The sequence below is a fragment of the Pleurodeles waltl genome, chromosome 2_2, assembly GCF_031143425.1.
Source record: "Pleurodeles waltl isolate 20211129_DDA chromosome 2_2, aPleWal1.hap1.20221129, whole genome shotgun sequence".
Classification (NCBI taxonomy): domain Eukaryota; kingdom Metazoa; phylum Chordata; class Amphibia; order Caudata; family Salamandridae; genus Pleurodeles; species Pleurodeles waltl.
The window spans coordinates 14,940,707-14,965,440 of record NC_090439.1 but is presented as its reverse complement, the minus strand read 5'-3'; positions in this window follow the sequence as shown (position 1 = coordinate 14,965,440).

The following is a 24,734-nucleotide window of genomic DNA, read 5'->3' as shown; positions in this document are numbered from 1 at the left end:
GTGAAACAGAACACTTCAGTGTTGCAGCACCCCAGATGTCACAGCCAGGTCAACATGCAGTTTAAACTGTTGAGTTATCCCAGTCCCGCAAACAGCAGCACAAAGTCATCAAATAGGGTCTCGGCATGTGCGTCATGAATCTGAAATGCGAAAGAAACAAGTTTAAGCTCCTCAGCAGTCATGAATCTGAAATGCGAAAGAAACAAGTTTAAGCTCCTCAGCAGTGTAGCACCCAAGCAGGGCCCCTCGGTTTCCCTCTACAACATGAATCTTGGCTTTCGTCAAGTGACCTTGGCTGGCAACTGTCACTTTATTTGACCCTTGCAGAGGTGTAGATTTTTGTGTTGCAGGGCGTTAGCTCTGGTCTCGTGACAGCAAGTGGTATAAGGCAACGTCATTACGTTGACTGAAGTGCCAGTGTCAACCAACACTACGTCCGTGGCACCGTTGATATCTACAGTGCACATGAGGGGAGAGCACCACTTTTGTTGTAGCCATCCAGCTAACGAGATGATAAAAATGTCTTCCCCGTTTTCCACTTCACATTGCGTGTTTTCTGCACACACTACACAGTGGCTCTCTACAGAGCTTTGAAAAGACGTTAAGTTAATCAATAAGAAAATTAGATGCACAAAGTCAGAAGTTGGCAGGACGAAAATATGCACAGGTATGTTAACTCGGTAAATGAAAGTGGTGGAAAATGATTTTCACGAAAACTTTTACCATTTTATTTGAACAACACTTCCCGATTTTTCCCCACACAAAATACAATTTGCTGTATTGATTCCTCTGCAAAATAGTTTTCTGCTACAAAAACACTCTCCGAAATGCCCATTTCTCAAAAATGATACTGTTATACGTGTACAGTTATAAAAAGATGGCCAAGCAGTGTATCTGACATTTAATCATTATACCAGTTCCTAGTCGTCTTTATGTGTGACTTCTGTTCAAAAACAATGAAGGTAATCTTTACTCTTAAATATACTTCATTAATTTTTTTGCCACAATAAATGTATTGGTTTTAATTTTGACATGGTTTTATGTGGGTGTGGGAGGAGGCAGTGGTGAGGTGTTTCGTACTCCTTAGTTAAATACTGAATGCGGGTATTTGTGATCCTGTGGGAAAGGAGGATGAGCTGGATGGAGGCAAATGGCTTGGTTGACGGAACATAGAAGTGAGCATTAAGGTACTGAAAGTGCATGAGGAATGTAGACTTTCTTGCTTTAGTAACATTGTTTTCTTTCTCACCATATTTTTGGAAGCGATGAGTAATTTATGGCAGTTGGTAACAAAGTAGAAGGCAGGGAAAGTGTTGCAATGTGGGGTTGGTAGATGTCACTAGAAATGGCAGCTTACTTAAAATTGGATTGCTTGTGCTCTGGTTTAGGGAAGACCTGGCCTGGCAACTCAGACTGGGCTATTCTTATTGGATTAGGGTCTAGAATGTTTTCCACAGGTCTGAGTCCAAACTGAGATAGTATGATGAGCAAAAGAACGATGGATTAGAATGCTACCCTGAGCAAATGCCAATGGTTAAACTTATTGCCAGCATTCTTCTTATCACCTTTTGTGTGTTTATGCACCATACTAAGTCACAAGGGTATGCCCAGATGTGGGTCCTGTGATAATTGTGTCACTGGAACCAAGCTTTACCCAACTAATGAGTCCCAATAAGGGCAAAATCAGTCTTGGTTTTCTTGTGTTCCTGTTCAATGTGGACCTCACCTCGTAGTTTGGGCTGCACTGTTCCTATTGGAGCAGGATTAAGACTGATTTGAATATGGCTGGTTCCAAATTGAGGTGATATGGCAGACAAAAGAACAATGGGTTAGACTGCTACTCCGAGCACTTACCAGTAATCCTTATTCTAAGCCTTTCTCCCATTACCTTTTTTGTTTGATATACTGCCCTAAGTGCCAAGGGTATGCCCAGACATGGTTTAATTGCTCTCTGTTCCACTGGAACAAACCTATACCCTGCTGAGAGCCCCAATAAGGGTAAAACCGGCCTGGATTGCTTGTGTTCTACTTCAGGGAGGAAATGGCCTGGCAGTTTGGCTTGCCTGTTCCCATTGGAGCAGGGCTGAGACTGATTTGCCTATGACTGGGTCCAAACTGAGGTGGCATGGTGGGCAAAATAATGATAGCTTGGGATGCGGCCTGAGTAATAATGAGTTTCTGAGTTTAATTCAAGCATTCCGTCCATCACTTTTTTGTTTACTTCAACTTTCTACAAGTGGCGTTTTCAGAATAGTAACTTACAATCCAACTTTACCTTTAATGTGGATTCTAAATTACAATTCAGATGTGTGTAAGAAGCTTTTCCCCATCTGTTCACAAACTGAAGTTATCACTTATTAAGTGTAATAAAGTAACCCAATTTTAGTCCATGGGAGAGATAGTGTTACAATAGTGCTAATTATTATGGACGTATTGGTAAAGTACATGTAACAATCAGGTGTAGTTCAATTTTACCACACAAGTACAAACACTTTATCACAGGTTAGCAGGGGTAAAGAATATAGAGTCTCAATGCCAACAACCACATGTTTAGCAAAAACAGAGGAGTGAAGGCAAAGAGTCTGGGGGAATGCCATGCCAAGGATGGAAGGTCTACCAGGAGTCAACTGTGCAGGACATCCACTTCACATTGCACATAAATAGGTGTGGCCATGCTACGGTTTACATGTACACCATTGTATAGTTGGCTGAATTCTTGGCACTTGGCTCTGAGACCATCTACTGCACTGGCAGGCAGAGTTTATATCAGTATGTAATAACTATGGCCCTCAATATGACATTGGCGGTAAATCCCACTTACCGCCACGCTGACTGCCGCCAACATACCGCCGCCGCCGCGGATATCCGTTCACCATATTATGACACACACACATCAAGCCGTCACTATTCAGCCACAGACACAACTCCGCCACACCAAAGGTCAGCGATAAACTGGTGGTATCCAAACCCACACCGTTAGGCCAACAGAACAATGCCCATCACATTATGACCCACGAATCACCATGGTGGACATTCAATGACAGTAAACCCTTGGCGGTACATACCACCGTGCTCAAAATACACACACTCTCTCTTCCTCCACTTCCAAACCTTCTCCCTCTTCCAGCCCCAATGTCCCTTAACAGCTTTTCCTCTCCACCATTGACCTCTTCCCTACCCCTCCCCCCGTCCTTCATGTCGGGCCAGGATGGTTAAAACCCAGGCAAGCTTCTCAGCCACACAGTCCATAGGCCCAGTAGTGTACACAGCAACTCGTGGTGGTAAAGGATCCAGGGCACCAGGAGCCTCACGGAAAGGAGGCCTTCCCCAAGTGCTGGCCAGAAGGGCAAAGGGCTCTCCCTAGCTGCTGCCCTGAAGGGCAGGGAGCCATCCCTAGCCTCTGCCAGGAAGGGCAAGGAGCCATCCCCAGCTGTTGCCAGGAAGGGCAATTAGCCATCCCCAGCTGCTGCCAGGAAGGGCAAGGGGCCTGCACCAACAGGCAGGAAGTACAAGGGGCCTAGTGCTGGGACTCAGTCGGAGCCCCCACCACCAACCATGGTTGTGTAGCCGTCTGAGGCTGCAGGGGATGGGCTGGAGCTTCACCCCACAACCACCAGCACCACCACCGCCAGCACTGAGCAGCCGTCACCACCGGTGAGCATTCTGTAGACCTGCCTCCATGGGCTGTTGTGCGGCCTGCCCCCTGCAAGTCCTGTGGGTATGACACCCAGCTGAGAGACTGTGACCTTGCGCTTCTCAAGATCTGCATCACGGGGCACGATGACCCTCTCCAGAACCAGTGGGGAAGGCACCTACTCACCCAATCCTCCCCAGGCTGAAGAGCACAGGGCACAATGCCCCCTCCAGAACCAATGGGTGAAGACACCCACTCACCCCATCTTTCCCAGGATGAAAAGCACAGGGCACGATGCCCCCTCCAAAGCCAGTGGGGAAGACACCCACTCACCCCAGCCTCCAAAGGATGAAGAGCACAGGGCACGATGCCCCCTCCAGAACGAATGGGGAAGACACCCACTCACCCCATAGTCCCCTGGATGAAGAGCACATGGCATGATGCCCCATCCAGAACCAGTGGGCAAGTCACCCACTTGAGAGACTGTGGCCTTGCACTCCCCAGGACAGAGCAATGGGCATGTTGCCCCCTCCATGACCAGTGGTGTTGTTTCATCTGACGGCTGAGGTGCCCCCCTATTCCCCATCCCCCTGAAGTGCCTGCCTATTTTCCAACTGATGCCCCTGTAATGTTCTCTCCGTGTTGTTGCAGGAGATGAGTGGGGCCTTGGACTGTCATGTGGCTCTGTGGCCCACGCACATTGAGGACTGGGCAGTGTACCTTGAATTGTACATATGTATTTACCTTTACATTGGATATTTGTAATTTTACTGTATTTATTTTATAACACTCACTTTCATCTATTTGTGTTGTCCTTGCATTATTCCTGAGGGGTACATGGTAAATATGTTTTCTGACTGCATCTGATTGGGTGTATGGTTTGGGGGTTTGTGTTGAGCGTGTGTGTGTCATTCTCTTTTTCATCCCCCCCCCACCGGTGTGCTAGGCAGCTGTACTCACCGTGGTCGTCTTCGCTGTTGTTGGTGTACGTGGTGGAGCAGGTCGTAAAATATCATGGGAAATATTTGCAGCTCAGGCTCCATGGCGGCGTGGTTGTTCCCTGTGTCTCCAATGGTGAGTCCTTTACCTTCTGAGCTCAGTTTCCGCCAGGCTTTTGATGTTGTTTGTACCGCCCCGGAAAAGGTGGCAGATTGGGTTGTCATAACATGGTAGGCAGAACATTGTCTTCTGCCTGGCTGTAGGCGGCTACCGCCGTGGTGCTTGTTGTTTCCACCCTGGTGGTCGGTGTGGTAAAGTGGCTGTCTATCTGAGTTCGCACCTCCATGGTCATAATTTGGCGGTATTTACCACCAGACTGTTGGTGGTATTACGCCACGTTATCACTGACCGCCAGGGTTGTAATGAGGGCCTATATGACATGCAGTAAGAACGCCCACACAACTATAAATATCTTTATGGAATTTTATACCAAAGTGCTTCATTGGCCCAGACCAAGGACAAGGGCTTCAACAGTTAATTTTGTTGCATTCAATAATAGTAAATAACTCAGTTTGCTGGGAGATGGTATGTGCTTCCGTGTAACTCTATTGCACACTTGTCAAACTTGATTGCACAGACCTTCCTCAAAAATGAACCAGAGATTGCCAACATAGTGATATCTATCATAGAAAGTTTGGTCTCTCATACTTTCGTTTACATTTCGAAGCATTTAAAGAAGTTGGAAAGAACTAATGGCTTTCTCCTAAATGGCCTCAAATGGATGATTCTCACTGATTGGATTTTGATGTAAATTGAGTTGGCATTTTGAATCCTCGTATCCATCCTGTTGTAAGCACTATTTAGAATTCCACTGCCAGTATGAACATTAGTTAGAATTTTTGCTCCAGTCCTAGCATTTGAAAGGATAACATGGCAACATTTAAGATTATTTTTCCAACTAACTAGGAAACCAGGACATTAGACTCTCACTCTACATTGGAAGGCTTGCCTCCTAGCCATCTTTGACTCTGTAGCTGAGGATGATCATCTACTGTTCTCCTATAGGGGGAAGCATGGGTTAGAACTATAATACTTTGCAACATTGTTGTAATAAAGATGTTAATGTGCAAGCAGAGTTGTGACTATTAGTAAAACACAACACTTTTGTCAGGGAGACCAGGTCCTCGGGGTCTGCGCACGTTCCCAACATGTCCACCACAAGACAGCTCCAAAACTCTGATAAAAATATCACAGAGCCTAAGAGAGTCCAAGTGGGGAAAAGGGGATTAGGTAGGGAACAGCTGGGAAGGAGACCTGTAGGAAGCAAAAGGTTAAACAACACAATATCAGAATATAAACACATTGACTTTCATTAGACTATGGTTCTAAGCATTGTTTTACTGTAACCATGGATTATCTACAAAGTGACTTTAACTAGATCTCAATAGCTCTAGGTACCTTGAACAAATCAAGAATGATTAATGCAATGTTTTCATACTAGCTATTCATGAAATGTCACATAATGTCTAGAAATACAAGATCTTTCTAGAATACTGTTTTAGAACAAACACTGCTTTTTTAACATGAGGACAAAACAACATGAAACATTCCCTGGAAAACAATTGGAATTGTACTAGGGACTAAGGCCCATATTTATACTTTTTGACGCACAACTGCGCCAGCGCAGTTGTGTGTCAAACATTTTACCGCCGGCTAACGCCATTCCAAAGCGCCATGCGGGCGCCTTATTTATGGAATGACGTTAGCCGGCGCTGCGGACTGGTGTGCGTAAAAAAAAATGACTCACACCAGGCAGCGCCAGCGTATGGGAAAATGGGGGTTGTGCATCAAAAAATGGGGCAAGTCAGGTCTGAGGCAAAATTCAGGCCTCAAACCGGATTTGCGCCATTTTTTTTTACGCCCAACCTCCATTGACATGACTCCTGTCTTAGCAAAGACAGGAGTCATGCCCCCTTGCCCAGTGGCCATGCCCAGGGGACTTATGTCCCCTGGGCATGGTCATTGGGCATAGTGGCATGTAGGGGGGCCCAAATCAGGCCCCCCCATGCCACAAAAAAAATCAGAAAAAAATACTTACCCGAACTTACCTTTACTTCCCTGGGATGGGTCCCTCCATCCTTGGGTGTCCTCCTGGGGTGGGCAAGGGTGGCAGGGGGTGTCCCTGGGGTCAGGGGAGGGCACCTCTGGGCTCCTTCCGAGCCCACAGGTCCCTTAACGCCTGCCCTGACCCAGGCGTTAAAAAACGGCGCCCATCAGGCTGTGCGTCGTTTTTTAAGGCCCACCCCCTCCTGTGCGTCAAAATGACGTCAGAGTATAAATATGGGGCACAGGCCTTAAAGTCATTTTTTGGAAGGGAACGCCTACCTTGCATATAATTAACGCAAGGCTGGTTCCCCCTTCCAAAAAATGATGGACATGGTGGAATTTTGACGCCCGCGGGGTCGGACGTCAAAGTATAAATATGGGGCAGGGTTTGCGCCGATTGTGCGTAAACATTTTTGATGCACATTCGGCGCAAACAGACTATAAATATGCCCCTAAATGTGCACAAAGACCGTCACATTCTGAATTTATCATCTTCACAGGAAACCCATAGGCTTAGGATAAATGTGTGTACTTCAACAAACGTTACACATCAAAGTATTTACTTGTCATGAAATGATCGCGCACACTGTTGCCGATCTGAACACCAAGTTTTACATGCAGGAAATGAATCGCGCACACTGCCGATTCTAACAAGAATATGTAAATGCCAAGAAATGATTGGGCAAGCCTTTGCCGATCCGAACCCCAAGATTTACATCAGAGCAATGATTTGCGTACTCTGAAAGTTTCTCATGTAGTCCCGAAAACTCAAGAGTCTTTTAGAACGGGGTCGGGCCCCAGCCCGACCTCCGTCTTACCACCCTGCTCAAGGATCACCAAGATAATGCGGGGCAGGCCTGGAACGTCAAGGTAGGCCTCCGGAACAGGAGCTCAGGAAATTTCTGCTGCTCTGCAACGGGACCTCTGAATAGTGAGCATGTGGAGCTGGGCTGGCTCCCTTATATAGAGTCTGGCCCAGCCCACAATCCAAACCCAGTCATGCTGCAGAGGAAGCTTCTAGAAGGTCGAAGAAAGGGACCACACCCTAACAAACTCAGTCAGTCTGCAGCAATATCTTAAAAATGAACAGTTATTGCAAACACCATAAATAGTGTTTTTCAAGGTTAAGGTCTGCAATGCAAAAGGTCAGTAAACTGCATATAAACACAATGCATGAATTATGCTCTTGAATAAAGGCTGAGTTTTTGCATTTTTTGTCGCCTGTAGAGCCGCACTGTCCTGATGTTGACAACTTTAATAATATCTAAAGATGCATAAAAATTTAAAAAGTAAACCGCAAGGATAACCCCTTGCATGCTGAGGATGGAACGGTTCAGTTCTCAGCCATGGTGGGCGTGTTTTGAAGATGGAACCATTCCATCCCAGCACCCACCCATGGAAGAAGCGCTGGCACTACCCCGTGGGTCTCCTATTTCAACCCCTCCCTCAAGCAGGGATGGCAGAGGAAGTGCTCCTGCTGCCACCCCTAACCCCTCCACCTCCATTAGTGATCTGATGACATCCGCTCACCCATGGTGTGCCAATTTCCTTTTTGGGGGGTTCTTTTATTTCAAAACAAACACAGGATGGAAAGGAAGGAGTTTTTCCTTCTTGCTGTGCCTATTTTTAATTGATTCCTGCTCCAAGATCGCAATTGAGGCCTGCGATCATTGAGCATGGATCAGTCCTGTAGATTCCAGGGATTTTTTGTATTGTATTTTAGGGGAGCAACCCTTTAGTCAAGGGTTGCTTCCTGGTGGACCGTAATTTATCCATGTTTCAGCTCCCCTGGGCTGTTTATTTGGCCAAGGTGCCCCCCCAGTGAGGGGGAGTTGAAACTCACTAGGCACCAAAGAATGGTATTTGTGCAATTGAAGGTAGTGACCCCTTGGACAAAGTTGCTGCCCTGGGAGCAAAATGTTTTTTCCTTGTTTTGGTCCCCCTTTGGGGCCTAGATCGACTGTGTTTTCAGCTGATCTGCCCCCCGGGGGAGTCAAAACCCACTAGGCACCAGGCATTTTGTATTTGTGCAATTGAAGAAAGTGCCCCTTGGGCAAGGGTCGCTGCCCTGGGGCCAAAGGTTTTTTTTTCGGGGGGTTTTGCCCTCAGGGGCTTGAATGGCAATTTTGTGGGTGAATCTGCTCCCCCCCCAGTGGGGTTCAAACCTACTAGGCAGAAGGGATTTTTATTTGTGCAAATGATGGGAGCGACCCCTTGGGCAAGGGTTCCTCCCCTGGGGGCAAAATGTTTCTTCTGAGTTTATGCACCCCGGGGGGCTAGATCAGCTGGGTTTTTTTGGGGATGATCTGCCCTCCTGGAGGCTTGAAACCTATTAGGCACAAGGGATTTTTAATTGTGCATTAGAAGGGAGTGACCCTTTTGCCAAGGGCAGCAACATGTGCATTCTGTGTTTCAACCCCCGGGGGCTAGTTCTGCAGTTTTTTTGGTTGATCTGCCCTCCTGGGAGGGTCAAACCGCTAGGGGAGCCAGGGATTTTATTTGGCAAACCTGTGGGGAGCAACTCCTTTGACAAGCCCACTAGACACCAGAGATTTTCTTTTTGATATGTTGGGGGGTGGCTCCGTGGGACCCTTGAGTGGGGAAATTAATATGAATACTTTTGCCAGTTTTCTGTCCCCCTGAGAGCAGATTGGCCATATTTTTGGACAATCTGCCTCCAAGGGGGCAGAAAGTCTCTAGACACCAGGGAAAGTTTCACTGTGTGTGATATGGAGTTTGGCTGATAGTCTGCATGCACTGGCATTTGGTTGGTTATGGGTGTGCTGGCATTTGGCTGGTGGTGTGTGTGGACTTGTGCTTGGTTGGCGGGTGTGTGGACTGGGGCTCAGTTGACGGTGTGTGTGGAGTTGTGCTTGCCTTGTGGTGTGTGTGGACTGGCGTTTGGCTTGCAGTGTATTTGAACTGGGGATTTTGCTTGCTGTGTGTCGACTGGCTTCTGGTTGACATTGTGTGTTGACTGGCTTCTTGCTGGCAAGGTGTGTGGCTGGCATTCTGGTGGTGATGGGTATTATTTTATTATGTTAACTGTTTCATTTCTTGTCATCATTTCCATTTGTGATTGTAATGCTTTATTTCTTCTTTGTATTCTAGTGCAAGCTTTTCGATTCCCTTTGCTGCGACTTCTGCTTGGAGTATCAGCACTGGTAGACCTGCAGGTTGTGTAGTTGCATGTGTTTAGTAAGAAAAGGATTTTTGTAATGATTACTCTAAATGGGTATCCTTTCCCTGCATGACTTGTTTTTTGGAACTGGTGTAACATTAGCAACATATTTAGCTTCTGTTTTATTGTGTGTAAAATTCTTCTTGGATTTTGCATGATGTGTACTGTGTTGTCTGTGCAATTGTATTTTGTTTTTCCTTTCTAGTGGTATATCTTTGGTGCTTGTTGTGTCTGTGCAATGTAGATGCTGGTGAGTCTAGCTGTCTCTGGCAAGTAAGTGGTATTGTTGTAAGTGTAGAGGTCTTTGTGATAAGGCCACACTTTGTTTATTACTTATTTCACACAGTGTTGGTTATTGTTTACTTATTTGTCCAGCTACTTTTATTAGTAAGGATTATGGCTGGCTCAGAATTACCGCTCAGCAGGTTGTTGGTATGCTTTTCAAATCTTCCTCTAACCATGATTATGAGATTGACTCTGCATCTGAGGCAGAGAAGGAAGTGCAAGATTCTGGCAGTGAATTTTCTGTCTGACAGGAATTATCTGATGATGAAGCCACTCTCATTGTGGAGGAAGTACATGTTTTAGAAGAGGACACTAAAGTGTCAGTAGTGCAGCAAAAGGCCTCTGGATTGCAGCCTGGTGCTGAAAGGCTTCACATAGGAAGTGCTGAACTCTGGGTTGCCCCAAACATGGTGCAGCCAGCAGTGCCTGCCTTTACTGGTGCCACAGGGTGTAGAGTGAATACCGGAAACCTTTTGCTAATACATTTCTTTCTGTTGTTTATGGACAATGTATTTCTGGATGAGATTGTTGACCAGACTAATTTGTATGCTGAACAGTATTTCAGGGACAACAGTGCCAGACTTAAGCCCCATTCTAGAGCTAGCTGGTGGACTCCCAAAAATCTGAATGAGTTGAAGAATTTCTTGTGTTTAACTTTTTTGATAAGGAAGCCGTTGCTGTCTTCATATTGGTCTACAAGTCCCTTGAGAGCAACAGCTATATTTTCTGCAACCATGAGCCAGGATCGGTATTTGCTTCTTCTTTGGGTGCTGCATTTTGCTTTATTGCTTCAAAATTGCCATGAGATCACCCTGATTGTGACCGCCTTTTGAAAATTCAGGCTGACCCTGATCACTTTGTAGATCAATTTTCAGAGATCTATATTCCAGGGAAAGAAATTACTGTGGATGAGTCTTTGGTCCTGTTCAAGGACCGTTTGGTATTTAGGTAGTACATTCCTAGCCAGAGGGCACATTGTGGAACTAGTATATATAAGCTGTCTGAGAGTAGTACTGCCTATGTCTATAATTTCAGGGTGTACACTGAAGTGGATTCCTGTATTGCCCCCACCCCCGGTTGTCCATCTACTTTCGGAGTTAGTAGTAAAATTGTGTTGGAACTAGGTAGAGGATTTTTTAACAAAGGTCACCATTTATACGTAGATAACTTCTACACTGGTGTGCAATTGTTAAGGGAATTATTCAAAGTTGACATTGTTGCTAGTTGCACAATCTCCTCTAATTGTAAAGGTTACCCAAAAGAACTTGTTTGTAAAAAAAAAAAAAAAACTTGAGAGGAGACAGTGCAGAGCCTTGCATAGTGATAAACTTTTAGCTGTGAAATTTGCAGAGAGGAGCTATAACTACCATCCATGATGAAACTTCACTGGTGGCTGTTTGGTGTCAAGTTGTTGAAATGTGCAAACCTTTGTACATTTAAGACTACAATAAACACATGGGTGGTGTAGATACAGTAGATCAGAGATTGGAGCCTTGCACTGTGTTAGACGTGGCATCCTTGGCATGGTCTCCCCTCACATTTTGCCTCTGTTTCCCAGGTTGTTGATGTGTGCTGGACTCAGTTTTTTCTGTTTTTGTTACTCTGGGCACTTTACCACTGCTATCCAGTGCTAAAGTGCAAGCGCCCCTATACAAAATGTGTATGTAATTGGTTTATTCATGATTGGCATATTTGATTTAGTGGTAAGTCCCTAGTACAATGCACTAGAGGTACCCAGGGCCTGTAAATCAAATGCTACTAGTAGGCCTGCAGCACTGGTTGTGCCACCCACAACAGTAGCTCTGTAAACATGACTCAGACCTGCCACTGCAGTGTCTGTGTGTACAGTTTTAAACTGCCAATTCGACTTGGCAAGTGTACCCACTTGCCAGGCCTAAACCTTCCCTTTTCTTAAATGTAAGACACTGCTAAGGTAGGTCCTAGGTAGCCCCATGGGCAGGGTGCAGTATGTGTTTAAGATAGGACATATACTAATGTGTTTTATATGTCCTAACAGTGAAATACTGCCAAATTCGTTTTTCACTGTTGCAAGGCCTATCCCTCTCATAGGTTAACATGGGGGCTGCCTTTAAATATGATTAAAGCGTAGATTCCCTTTGGGAGCGGATAGACATGTGGAGTTTGGGGTCTCTGAGCTCACAATTTAAAAATACATCTTTTAGTAAAGTTGATATGAGATAGTGTGTTTTGAAAATCCACTTTTAGAATGTGAGCATTTTCTTGCTTAAACCATTCTGTGACTCTGCCTGTTTGTGGATTCCCTGTCTGGGTCAGTTTGACAATTGGGCTGTTTGCACCTTTCTCTAGACAGTGACACAAAGGGAGCTGGGATGTAGCCTGCATATCCTGATGAGCCATCTGTGCTAGGAGGGAGGGGAGGAGTGGTCACTTACACCTGAAAAGGCTGTGCCTGCCCTCACACAATACAATCTCCAACCCCCTTGTGTGTGTCTGGGTCCTGGCCTGGGCAAGGCAGGATTTCACAAACAAGAGAGACTTTCCTTTGAAGTAAGCCTACTTCAAAGGCCAAAATGGGTATAAGAAGGGCACCCCAAACCACAGACTTTAGATCACTTCTGGACATCAAGAGGAACCTCTGCCTGGAGAAGAGCTGAAGAGCTGAGGAGTAGTGCTGCACTGCCTGTGACTGTGTTCTGTCGAGCTATCCTGCAGTTGTTGCTTCTGCCTGGTGAAAGGGGACAAAGACTGGACTTTGTTGTGCATTCCTGCTTGTGAAGAAATCTCCAAGGGCTTGTCCTGAGCTTGCCTCCTTTTGTTGAAGTCTCAGGGCCATCAAAGACTTCCCCTGCCAGCACCTGGACTCTCTGCTGAGACTCCTTCCCTGCCAAGTGGTGCCCTATCCAGTTCCTGGGGCCTTGACAGGTGAAGCTGGCAGCCCAAGCTTAAAAATCCATGCACAGACCGCCGTGCAAGGAAATTTCTGACGCAATCTCCGAGAGCGGCTGAAGAAACGGCGCGCCGCCGGCTCCACGGCCAAAATCGACGCAGCGCTTGCAGTGCAGCTGGAAGATCAATGCATGCTGGTAGAGAAACAACGCTCCGCATCGCTGACGGAGGCTGGTATTGTCGCAACCCACACAGCACGGTTTTGCTATCAACGTGCGGCAGGATTTTTTATGCAAACCTTGCTGGGCGTGGAAAAATGACGCAACACCTGCCCGGACCTGAGTGTTGCCCGAATCGACGCATCGCTCCCCTGTGGGGAGGAAAACCAACGCACGCCGAGCCGACCAGAGAAGGAGAAACGACGCACGATCTCGCTTGCGGGTGAAAAATCGATGCACCGCTTACCTTTTTCGATGTACACTCGCCCATGAGTGTTATTTTGATGCTACCCAGGTACTTTTCAACGCTAACAGTGTTTTATCTGTTTACAAAAGGATTTAAGAATCTTTTGCTTTTAAAATTAATTACTTAACTTGTGTATGTTGGATTTTTGTCGTTTTGCTCTTGTTTTGTTTAGATAAATATTTTCTATTTTTCTAAACCTGTGTGGTGTCATTTTGTAGTGTTTTCATTGAGTTACTGTGTGTGTTGGTACAGATACTTTACTCCTAGCACTCTGAAATTAAGCCTGCCTTCTCGTGCCAAGCAACCAGGGGGGGGTGCGGAGGTTAGCGGAAGGTGATTCCCCTTTACCCTGACTAGAGTGAGGATCCTTGCTTGGACAGGGGGGTAACCTGACTGCAAACCAAAGACCCCATTTCTTACACACTGCTGTTCATAAGACTTACATTTGGTGTAAGAAGTTGACTATCCGTTTATTCCTATTTAGCAACCTTCAATGTTTTTGTTATATTCAAGCATTATTCTCCAGAGTCAAAAATGACATTTGCAGTGGTGCAGGATGTGGCTAGATTGAAAGATGATCACTTTCCTGATCACATTCCACCCACACCCAAAAAAGACTTTCCCAGTAGAAGATGTAGAGCCTGTATCCAAAGAGGTCTGGCGAAGGAGAGTTGTATTTACTGCCCCGAGTGTCCTTCTAAATCTGGGCTGTGTGACTCCACATGTTTTCAATTGTACCACATGCAACAGAGTTATTGAGAGGAACTGTGAGCGTAAAAGTAACTGACTGGTCTCTATTGTTTTATATATTTTTTATCAGATTTCACAGTTGGTTTAGTGTGATGTATTTAGTTAGAGCTGCTGTTGTTGTAGGTACCGTTTTTCAAGTACTTCCAATTGTTTTGTGTTTTCTTTTTTGTTAACAAAAATGGGACAGCAGTGTGCATGGACTGGTGCTTGGGTGGCTGTGTTTGGGGACTGGTGCTTGGCTGGCAGTACGTGTGGGCAGCCATTTGGATGGTGGTGTGTGAGTAGAGATTTGCTGCTGGTCACTACACACACTGCTAGCCAAACGACAGTCCACACACTCCACCAACCGGTGTGATGGCTATGCCTGTCATGTGGGAGTATGAAAGTGATGGGCCATTGAATGGTGCTATCTGTTGATGTGAATGTTGTACTTTGTTGGTCCTGAGGCTGGCAGTGCCAATGGCCTTGTGTGTGTCATGTATGAAAGGTGTGTGAATGGCTTGTAAAGTGGTTGGAGCCTTGTCACTGCTTTACAGCTCATGAACTGTGAGTCATTGGTTCTGTTTTTTGACCTTTCAGTTATTAACAGTGCTTTCCATTTTTGTGAAATGAATATGTTAATAAAATATTATAGTTTGAACCTTCACTCAGCCTCGTGCCAAATGCAAACATTATGTGTGTGTACTTGAGGATTAAACAGTTGTGAAGTAATGTTTGCCTTTTATGTCTTTCTCTGCCACAGTGTACATTGTCTCTAAGGAAAATCTAACCAACTCTAGATTTTTTCATAAACTAGACACCCAGGGGAGTGCAGGGTGGTGTGCCTTTTGTGGATCCCAACATGTTTTCTTACCCACATGCTCTGCAAATCTCAAAATGTGACGAAAATCACATTTTTTCCTTGTATTTCTGTGCTGTTTTTCTCCAGAATCAGAAGGAAACCACAATTGTCCTACCACCCAGCATTTCCCTACTTCTCCCAATAAAAACGCTGCCCCACTTGTGTGGCTGGGTCTAGTTCCCGCAACAGGAACGGATAAAACTAACATCAATGGGAGTCCTCGCTAAGGGACCCTCTTTGACCTTAGCTTAATTGGTTCTGATGCAGGTACTAGGCCCAGCCACACAAGTAAGGTACCATTTTTATCAGGAGACTCGGAGGAATGCCAGGTGGTTGGACGTTTGAGATTCCCCGTGGATTCTAGAACTTCCATCACAGAAATATGAGTAAAATGTGTTTTTTTAGTCAAACTTTGAGGTTTACAAGGGATTCTGGGTAGCTAAACGTAGTGAGAGCCATGCAAGTCAGCCCACCCTAGATTCCCCTAGGTGTCTTGTTTTAAAAAATGTACAGGTTAGCTAGGTTTCCCTAGGTGTCAGCTGAGCTACAGTAAAAAATCTAGAGCTACATACTTTGGGAAAAGAGAGTCGGTTTTGGGTGAAAAAATGGGTTGCCTCCATATTGAGTTATGGGCTGTTTCCTGTCACGGGCACTAAATCTACCCACACAAGTGAAGTACCATTTTTATCGGGAGACTTGTGGGAATGCCGGGTAGATGGAGGTTTGTGGCTCCTTACAGATTCTAGAATTTTCCATCACAGAAATGTGAGGAAAATGTGTTTTTTAGTCAAAGTTTAAGGTTTGCAAGGGACTCTGGCTAATTAAATGTGCTGAGAGCCATGCAAGTCAGCCCACCCTGGAATACCCTAGGAGTCTAACCTTCAAAAATGTACAGGTAGGTTAAGTTTCCCTAGGTGCAACAATGTGCGGTACCTCTTATAAAAATTGTTAGAAACCAGTCTTAATAGAATAACTTTCCAACAGAAAAATCCATTCAAATATAATTTCGGTTTAACCAATCAAAAATCAAAACATTTATTGTTGTGCATACATTATAAACTAATTCGAAACAACTATTGTGTACATGATTATACAATTCATGCCTCAAAACAAATTATAGATTTGATTATAATTATAATAATCAGTTTAAACATTCATTATAACCCGTCCGTCAAAATGTTTTTCACAGTTCAAGCCAATTTGTAACAATCAATTCATTGTAATTCATCCGTCATGTTATTATGATTCAAGCCATAATTCAAGCCAACACGTGTTTCGTCTCGGGACAGTGTTTTCTCTCATCCCAAACGACTTCTTCAGGGCATTTGACTTTAATTATTTGTCTCTCCGTTAAATCTTCCAATAATAAAGATTTCCACCAAAGCTTATATACGGAAAATCCAATGCCGTTCTGAGCCTGTTCTCTTGTTCTTCCGAGAAACCATGAGAACCAGAAGAGGCCACTAGAAGAACGCCACCTGAGCCTGTTCACTTGTTCTACCGAGAAACCGTGAGAACCAGAAGAGGCCACTAGAAGAACGTCTCACAACTAACATTTACCAGGAAAAGGCACTAATGTAGAGGCCGGGTACAAATCAAGCAGGACACTCAGAATGCAAAGGTATAAAGCGTCTCAAAGGTGGCGTTCTTCTAGTGGCCTCTTCTGGTTCTCACGGTTTCTCGGAAGAACAAGAGAACAGGCTCAGGTGGCGTTCTTCGAGTGGCCTCTTCTGGTTCTCACGGTTTCTCAGAAGAACAAGAGAACAGGCTCAGAACGGCATTGGATTTTCCGTATATAAGCTTTGGTGGAAATCTTTATTATTGGAAGATTTAACGGAGAGACAAATAATTAAAGTCAAGTGCCCTGAAGAAGTCGTTTGGGATGAGAGAAAACACTGTCCCGAGACGAAACACGTGTTGGCTTGAATTATGGCTTGAATCATAATAACATGACGGATGAATTACAATGAATTGATTGTTACAAATTGGCTTGAACTGTGAAAAACATTTTGACGGACGGGTTATAATGAATGTTTAAACTGATTATTATAATTATAATCACATCTATAATTTGTTTTGAGGCATGAATTGTATAATCATGTACACAATAGTTGTTTCGAATTAGTTTATAATGTATGCACAACAATAAATGTTTTGATTTTTGATTGGTTAAACCGAAATTATATTTGAATGGATTTTTCTGTTGGAAAGTTATTCTATTAAGACTGGTTTCTAACAATTTTTATAAGAGGTACCGCACATTGTTGTGACTAGTTTTGAGGTTCCTTTGGAACTTTTTAGAGGGTTGGGTGATTACCCTCGTGCAGGCATCCTCTTTTCTTGAGATCTTCGGTCTATTTAAATCTTGAGCGCCTTGTGAATCCTAGCATTTCACCCCATCAGTAAGTCTAAGTTTCCCTAGGTGTCAGCTGAGCAAAGGTTCAAAATCTAGAGATATACACTTTGGGAAAAGAGGGTCAGTTTTGGGTGGAAAAATGTGCAGTCTCCATGTTCTGTCACGGGCACTCGGCATACCCACACAAGTAAGGTACCATTTTTATCGAGAGACCTGGGGGAATGCTGGGTGGATGGAAGCTTGTGGCTACCCACAAATTCCAGAACGTTCCATCATGGAAATGTGGGCAAAATGTGTTTTTTTAGTCAAACTTTGAGGTTTACAAGGGATTCTGGATAGCTAAACGTGGTGAGAGCCATGCAAGTCACCCCACTCTAGATACCCGTAGGTGTCTAATTTAAAGTAATTTACAGGTTGGCTAGGTTTCCCTAGGTGGCAGCTGTGCTAGTGTTAATATTTATACAAAAGATGTCAATGTACGCATAACAACAAACTTGTAGCACTGTTGTCAAATCCACCCAATGTGACCTCCTCAACCTTGAGTTAGAAATACGTGGTCAGGCAAGCCCTTCAACCTAAGCCTGAAGCAACTGATTGACAGGTCACAGGTGGGTTGACACGTAGCCTGCAGACAAAAGCACAAACAGAAAAAACCCAGATCAAACCCTCAGATAGGCAGCAACACTGCAATGGTCCTAGGAGATTGGTCCCCAACACATTTGACAAAAGGGATGCATGTTCCCAAAACACCATAAAAGTTAAACGCCACATAAAGCTATTCCACCAATCAGAACACAGCACACACTATTGCCACAGAATGGGCCATATCGCTGACCGATGCAGCCTAAAGGTGTTTGATGAGCAAAAAGCGAAAAGCCCAGGCCAGTCCTTGCAAATTCCCCATCCACAAAACCAAGCCCAGTTCAAATCAAATGCACCCTACATTCAGTCGCATGGAAATCAGGGAGTCACCACACCACTACAACGGGGACCAGATGGTTGGCCAAACATGTGGCAACAGCAGACAGGGAATCCAGCGCAGTAAGAACTAGGGCCACAACCACAACAGGGAGGGGTGACTGTCTGGGAAGGCAATGCCTTTATACAACCTCAAAATCCAAATACGCTGGTAGTCCGAAATGCCCAATAAGTTTCTATTTACCTTATACCCACTCCAAAAATCATTTAAAAAATAAAGATTATTGACATATTAGGAGAAAAATCACGTCTTTACTTGCGTTTGAGAAAAACTCAGGGCTGCTAGACACTCTGATGATTGCAAATCTGTGAGAGAATCTGCCATTTGGGTACCTGCAGGGGGCCGAGGCCCCACTCCGTTGCTGATTCCCAAGGGGCAGGGTTGGCTAGCTACACCCCGGGTGAGGGCAGTCTGACAAGGGGGAAGGGCACCCCTCAACCAGTGCATAAAAGCAAGCATCCGTGCCCCTTGTCCAAGTCCAATTAGGATGGGTTCTAATAACCAGAGCAAGTGGTTCCAATTCAAAGACACCTAACCTGGGACCAAAGTTCCCTCATGGTGCATTTTCCAAACTGCAGCGCCACCAAAACCAGTAGCCTCCAGGCCAATGGAGGTCCCCTTTTAGTTCCAAATTAAAGTGATGTTCCAGTGCTGGGAGACAGGTTTCCTGCACACTTGGAAAAATAATGCCCCCATAAAGCTCCAGAGATGGGTTCTTTCATCATGGGTTAAATGTGTATCTATATACACTCGGGCACACATTCTCTCTTGGAATGAAAAATCAATGGATGTTAAAGTAACAGGTGGGAAATGCACACTTTTATGCTAAACCATCCTAATTCCTCAATGTAATCATTGCAAATGACTGTATGTAACCAATCATGGAACTGGTTGGCACAGTGGGGAAATAGTGACCTGTGTTTGTATTTTCACGAGGTCCCAACTAGCGACTGAAAACATTACACATATGGAAGTCATTATTTCATTTACACAATCTCAGAAAGGCTCCTGCAAAATGTGCCAAAACAAGTGATTTTAAAATATGTAAAAATAATATTAGGCAATTTCATTAGAAGAATGCACTGCACAACTCAGACAGTATCATGCTTACATGTCTCCTCAAAAACAATTGAAGAAAAAAAAACGTTATCATCATAAGGCATCAAATGATTCTACAAATTAAAGCCTTTACTGACTTCAATCAGCTCTTACCTATGATTTAACAAGTGCATACATTTACACTTCTGATTTTTAAAGAGCAGCTGCACCATTCCTGACTGCCACTCCCTTGGTTTCACAGTAAGAGATACCACCCCTTCCACCCCCTCCCACCCTTTTCCATTACAGTCAGAGGCACCTTAAATTAGGCGAATCATGCGGCAGTCTGAAAGGAATGCAGCATGGGGCAAACATTAATCAAAGGTCTAGAGCGCATATTGCACTTTTTGTTGGCATGCCAGGTGTTAACAAATGAGATCTGTTCAGACTCAGACCACCAAACTCAGAAAACTCCGAAGAGAGATGCAAGTAAGAATCCTAACCGTCCGGTCCAGGAAGAGAAATTCAAAGACTGTTCATAAAAGTAAATGGGTTTCCTTTTGATAAGATTGTTTGACATTAATGAACTCTAAATAAATGCAACAAAGTTAAAGTTTTATTTTGTCATCCAGATTTTAAGCAGAACACAGATGCAGACTAGTGATTGGGGTCCCGAGCAGCAGTCACCGGCGTAGGGTGGGGGCTGCTCCTACATGCCTGTGCAGCAAGGAGAGCTAACAAAGGGGAATAACCAGGGCACAGCCCCTGTCGCCACAGTCTCCAGGGGAAGACAGGAATGACAACCCTGCCGGCACAGCACTGTTCCTGTCTTCTGACCTAAACAGCCTCAGTACTTGTGAACACGGCTTAACACTGTGCCCACATGACACAACTCATTTCACAGTTTCCCGAGATTACCCAGCGCTGCTTCTATTTCTTGACACCGTACAGTGTAGCACTGTTGGGCCAGGTGTAACAGTTAATCAACTACCGTGCTGGGTGTCCCTCTGTAAGTCTCTGTTCATGTAATGTGTAACCTCTCTTGGACTAGCCCTGGGCACCCCCACCTTAATCCTGTCACTTGCATTCCTAGGCATTGTGGAGCCCCTAGGCCTGCTCTCTTATCACGAATGAGAATGAGAAATGCCACACAAGAGATTCCCTGTTGGTTCCAATGCACTCACATTTTACTTACCTTACACAGAGATGGGGACACCTCAGAAATCTCAAAATAAGCTACAAGCTCCTTTCTTGAGCTCCACACCTGCAGCACCAGCATGCCCATTGACTGTCTTCTGTGTCGCATGAGTCTGCCGGTACTGGAACTAAAATAATGTCCCTCATTAAATGTAGCGCAAGAAGAAGACACCCCAAGTTAGTGCCGTGTACCTTTAAGCCACTGCTCAGACTCGATTTCTCTGCTTCTGGTCTGCAGCCGCTACTCCACCCTTTCCCACCTTGACACAGGGTGGGGACAGTGATGCACACTGACCCCTCCTTGTGACGAGTTGGGAAAGGGTGGGGCTGACATGGTCTCCACTACCAGATTGATGTGAAGCCTGGGCGCTACAGGACTTCAGCCTGAAGTGCCCAGGGCTAACTTTACCACCATTTCATTAGGGAGTGGAGATCAGTCCCTGAGTCCCTGAGCTGTTGACCTCACAGGCCTCAGGGTTGTGAGATTGTCAGCCTGACAAAGAGCATTAACTTTGTAGGCACCAGCTTGCACAGAAGTACATCTGGAGAGAGTGCAGCAGCCACAAGGCCAACCAGCAGGATCGACTCAAGTCAGTGTAAATGTGTTTTTTTCAAAGTCATACTCTAACGAAATCCTGCGTTATTACCTTGAAATGTGAAATTAGTTTGCCCAGTGCCTTGGGGGGAGATAAAGTAGGCAGAGCCCCTCTGCCCCTGCCATGTGCCCATTTCAGAAATACACGTTTTCTTGATACCCATTTTTCACTCTGCCTATTTCTCTATAAGAATTGGTCTTTACTCAGGACCCAATGACAACCCATTGTATGGTGTAGCTCAGTTGTTTGCTCAGGGTGCCTTGGGTTCTTGGATAACCTACAAGCCCTATATATCCCCACAATCAGAGGGGTCTAGTTGAGGTAATGGTATATTTCTTTTGTCGATCTGCCATTGTGACAAAAAGTTACAGATGTAAATGTTCTAACAAATGCCTAATTTTTTCCTACTAATTTCCAATAGTTCTTTATTTCAACAGTTATTTTCCTTGGGAAAGCCTTGTGGGTCCTACCACATAATGCCTTGCTGAATTCGGAATTGTGTCTAGTTTTAAAAAATGTATAGCTTTTCTGAATCATCACGGGGTAAAATAGGGAAAATAAGCTACCTCTTAGAAAAATACCTAATGTGTGGTAAAAAAATTAGATTTGTTTGATTCAGCTCTGCATGCTCCTGAAAGCTGGGAAGATGGTAACTTTAGTACAGCCAACCATTTGTGGACGCCATGTTTAGGAAAAAACAGACACATCTACCTGGAGCACTTTTTCCCTATTTTTTTAATAAAATTCAAAATGTTGCTATATTTTGTCTATTTTCTCTGTTCCCCTCCAGCAGAATCCACAAACCCTGGGTATCTTTAGAATCCCCAGGATATTGTAAGAGATTGGTTCAGGCAGGAATTGTCTCTCAAGGAGAAATTTTCTCTGTGTATCGGTCTCCCAATAGACCCAACAGGACCTTCCTACTTGTGGTGTATGTGCTCTTGCTAAAAAAAAGATGCCAAATTGAGTTATGCAATCTTTCAAGAAATGTAGCATACTTTGCATTGTTACTTCAAACATGTTTCAAATTTAAACTCACTTAGGTGGGCAGATGCCAAAGGCTGACCAGTCTGACCCACAATGATACATTCTGTGAGCACTGAAAACACAAAAAGCACCTGCTGGGATCACCCATGCATTTTTTGATTCTGCTAGTTCACTGATTAACCAGATGCTGAACCTTTGCATACACATTCAACATCAGGCAGTAGCAAAAGCAGTAAAAGCTTGCCCAGGGATGGAATATCAGGCAGAGTCACCACTCAGCTCACTGGTATTTTATGATTTTGGTTTCAAATGGCAGCATTCTTCTTGTCTTTGGTAAGGACGGAGAGGACTACTGGTAACTGTGTTCACATCTCTCAACTCCTTGGACTGCATAGGACTTCTATTCAAGCAGGTTATCAGTAAGAGACGGACAGGGCAGCAGAGTTTCAGAAGGACCATAAGGTTTGTCCCAGCCAAGAGGAAATGGTAGCACATAAGCCTCACATTCCCTAAGTACCACAGGAGGGCTCAAGCAGGTCTGCTGGATTTTGGTATTCTTCACTAACCTGGAGTGGAGCTCAGACTTATAAACCATTTCTTGGAAGTTGGGCAGCTGTTAACTCCCAATCAGTGTCAGTTTGTTCTTCCACTTCACAATGAGACCAACTATGTTGTGGCTTCTGGGTACAACAGCCTTTGCCTTCTTCCCATAATGCACTGTAATGGTTTATACTTATGGGCAAACCAACCTTTTGCAATCTCCAGGGCCATTCTATGACAAGAACCATTGTATTTTCCAATATAATAGGTACTGGAGACAAATAAGAAGTAATATTAGTGGGAATGGGTCGGTTCTAGTTGTTTCTCTGATGGCAGCAGTTATTCCTCACCTACCACTCACCATTTCATGCAAACTGTTATTCACAGTCTATTCAGGGTGACCTTAATGACATGTGCACTAAAGGTGCTATCTGTCATGTGCACACATTCTGATATTTGTGATCTTTATTACACAAATCGTGTACCTAATGTTCACAAAAATCCATGAGCATAACAAAATAAAAACAATTGGGCCCCATTTGTCTGAGGCCACTGGACTCAGCTTAGATCCCTTGGTGAAGCTACTGCAGTCCAAAGCAGGAGAATGTTGCCACCACATATTGGACTGGAGAGAGCTGCCTCTCTCAACTAGAGCTTGGTGAGTCCTCCGAAGAGTCACGACAATCTCATAAAACACCAGGGCCCATATTTAAGGAAAGTTAGCGTCACCTTAGCAGCGTTAATTTAGTTGCTAAAGCGCCGCTAACTTAACTCCATATTTATATTTTGACGCTAGACCCGTCTAGTATCAAAATATTGGAGTTAGCGCCATTTCTAGAAAGCGCCAACCCACCTTGCGTCAATGAGATGCAAGGTAGGTATTCCCTTCCTAAACATGATGCTAGCGCCCCAGCACCATATTTAACTTCTGACGCTGAAACAACGCACAAGTAGAAGGTGGACCTAAATAATGGTGCTAAGCCCGATTAGCGTCATTATTTAATGCCTTGTCAGACAAGGGTAGGCCCATTTACATGGGGAAACACCATGAATTGGGCACATCGATGCCCATTCCAAGCCCCAGCATCACCACCACCTACACCTCAGGGACACTACTGGAGGGGGGAGACCATCACAGGTAAGTATATGTGTGTGGTGTGCCACTGGGGGCCCCTTACATGGGGCTCCCTGCCTGGCAATGGTTATCTTGGGCTTGCCTTGGGAGACTCGTCCCCTGTGGTGGGGAATAGGGTAGTGGTAATGACGCCTGTTTATACATAGGAAGAAGTCGTTTTTTGGCTGCCTGTGCGTCAAAAAAATGACGTTAGGCTGACTAGCGGCAGATATTTTGCCGCTAATCAGCCTACCGTGATTTTTGACCCACCATTTCCACTAACCACATCCATCACTGGCTTATGCCGTTTTTTGAGACTCTAGGCATTCTTTAGTGCCATTGTGCGCCATTTCCTAATTATAGCGAACGGATCGTGTTAGGTAATGGTGTTAGCTCGCGTTAAGAGAAATGATGCACAACTGCGCTCTCTCAGTTGTGCATAACTTTTCTTAAATATGGGCCTAAGAGTGTTTAGAAGGAGGCCCTTATATGTAATTTTAGAGACTCCTAAGTAAATTGTGTGAAAAATAAAAACGCATTAGAACCCCAGAACCATGGGAAACTATCAATATTAATACTGCTATATCGATGTTGGTACTCGCATTATTAGAACACCTCGCTCATGAGAAATTTGGTAAGCGCATCTCAACCTATAACGGTAGGAGTGGCTTAGATTTTATTATTTGCAGAATATTATGGATAAGATTTATTGCATTGAAAAAAATGAAGTTGAAACATAAACTTTATTTTGTTATTTGCACTTTATCTGTTTTTACACAGTGATTTTCTTTTGGACTGTAATCATTAGCAAGTTGTCAGAAACACTCACCCCATGAAAGATTGTAGAATACATGCATG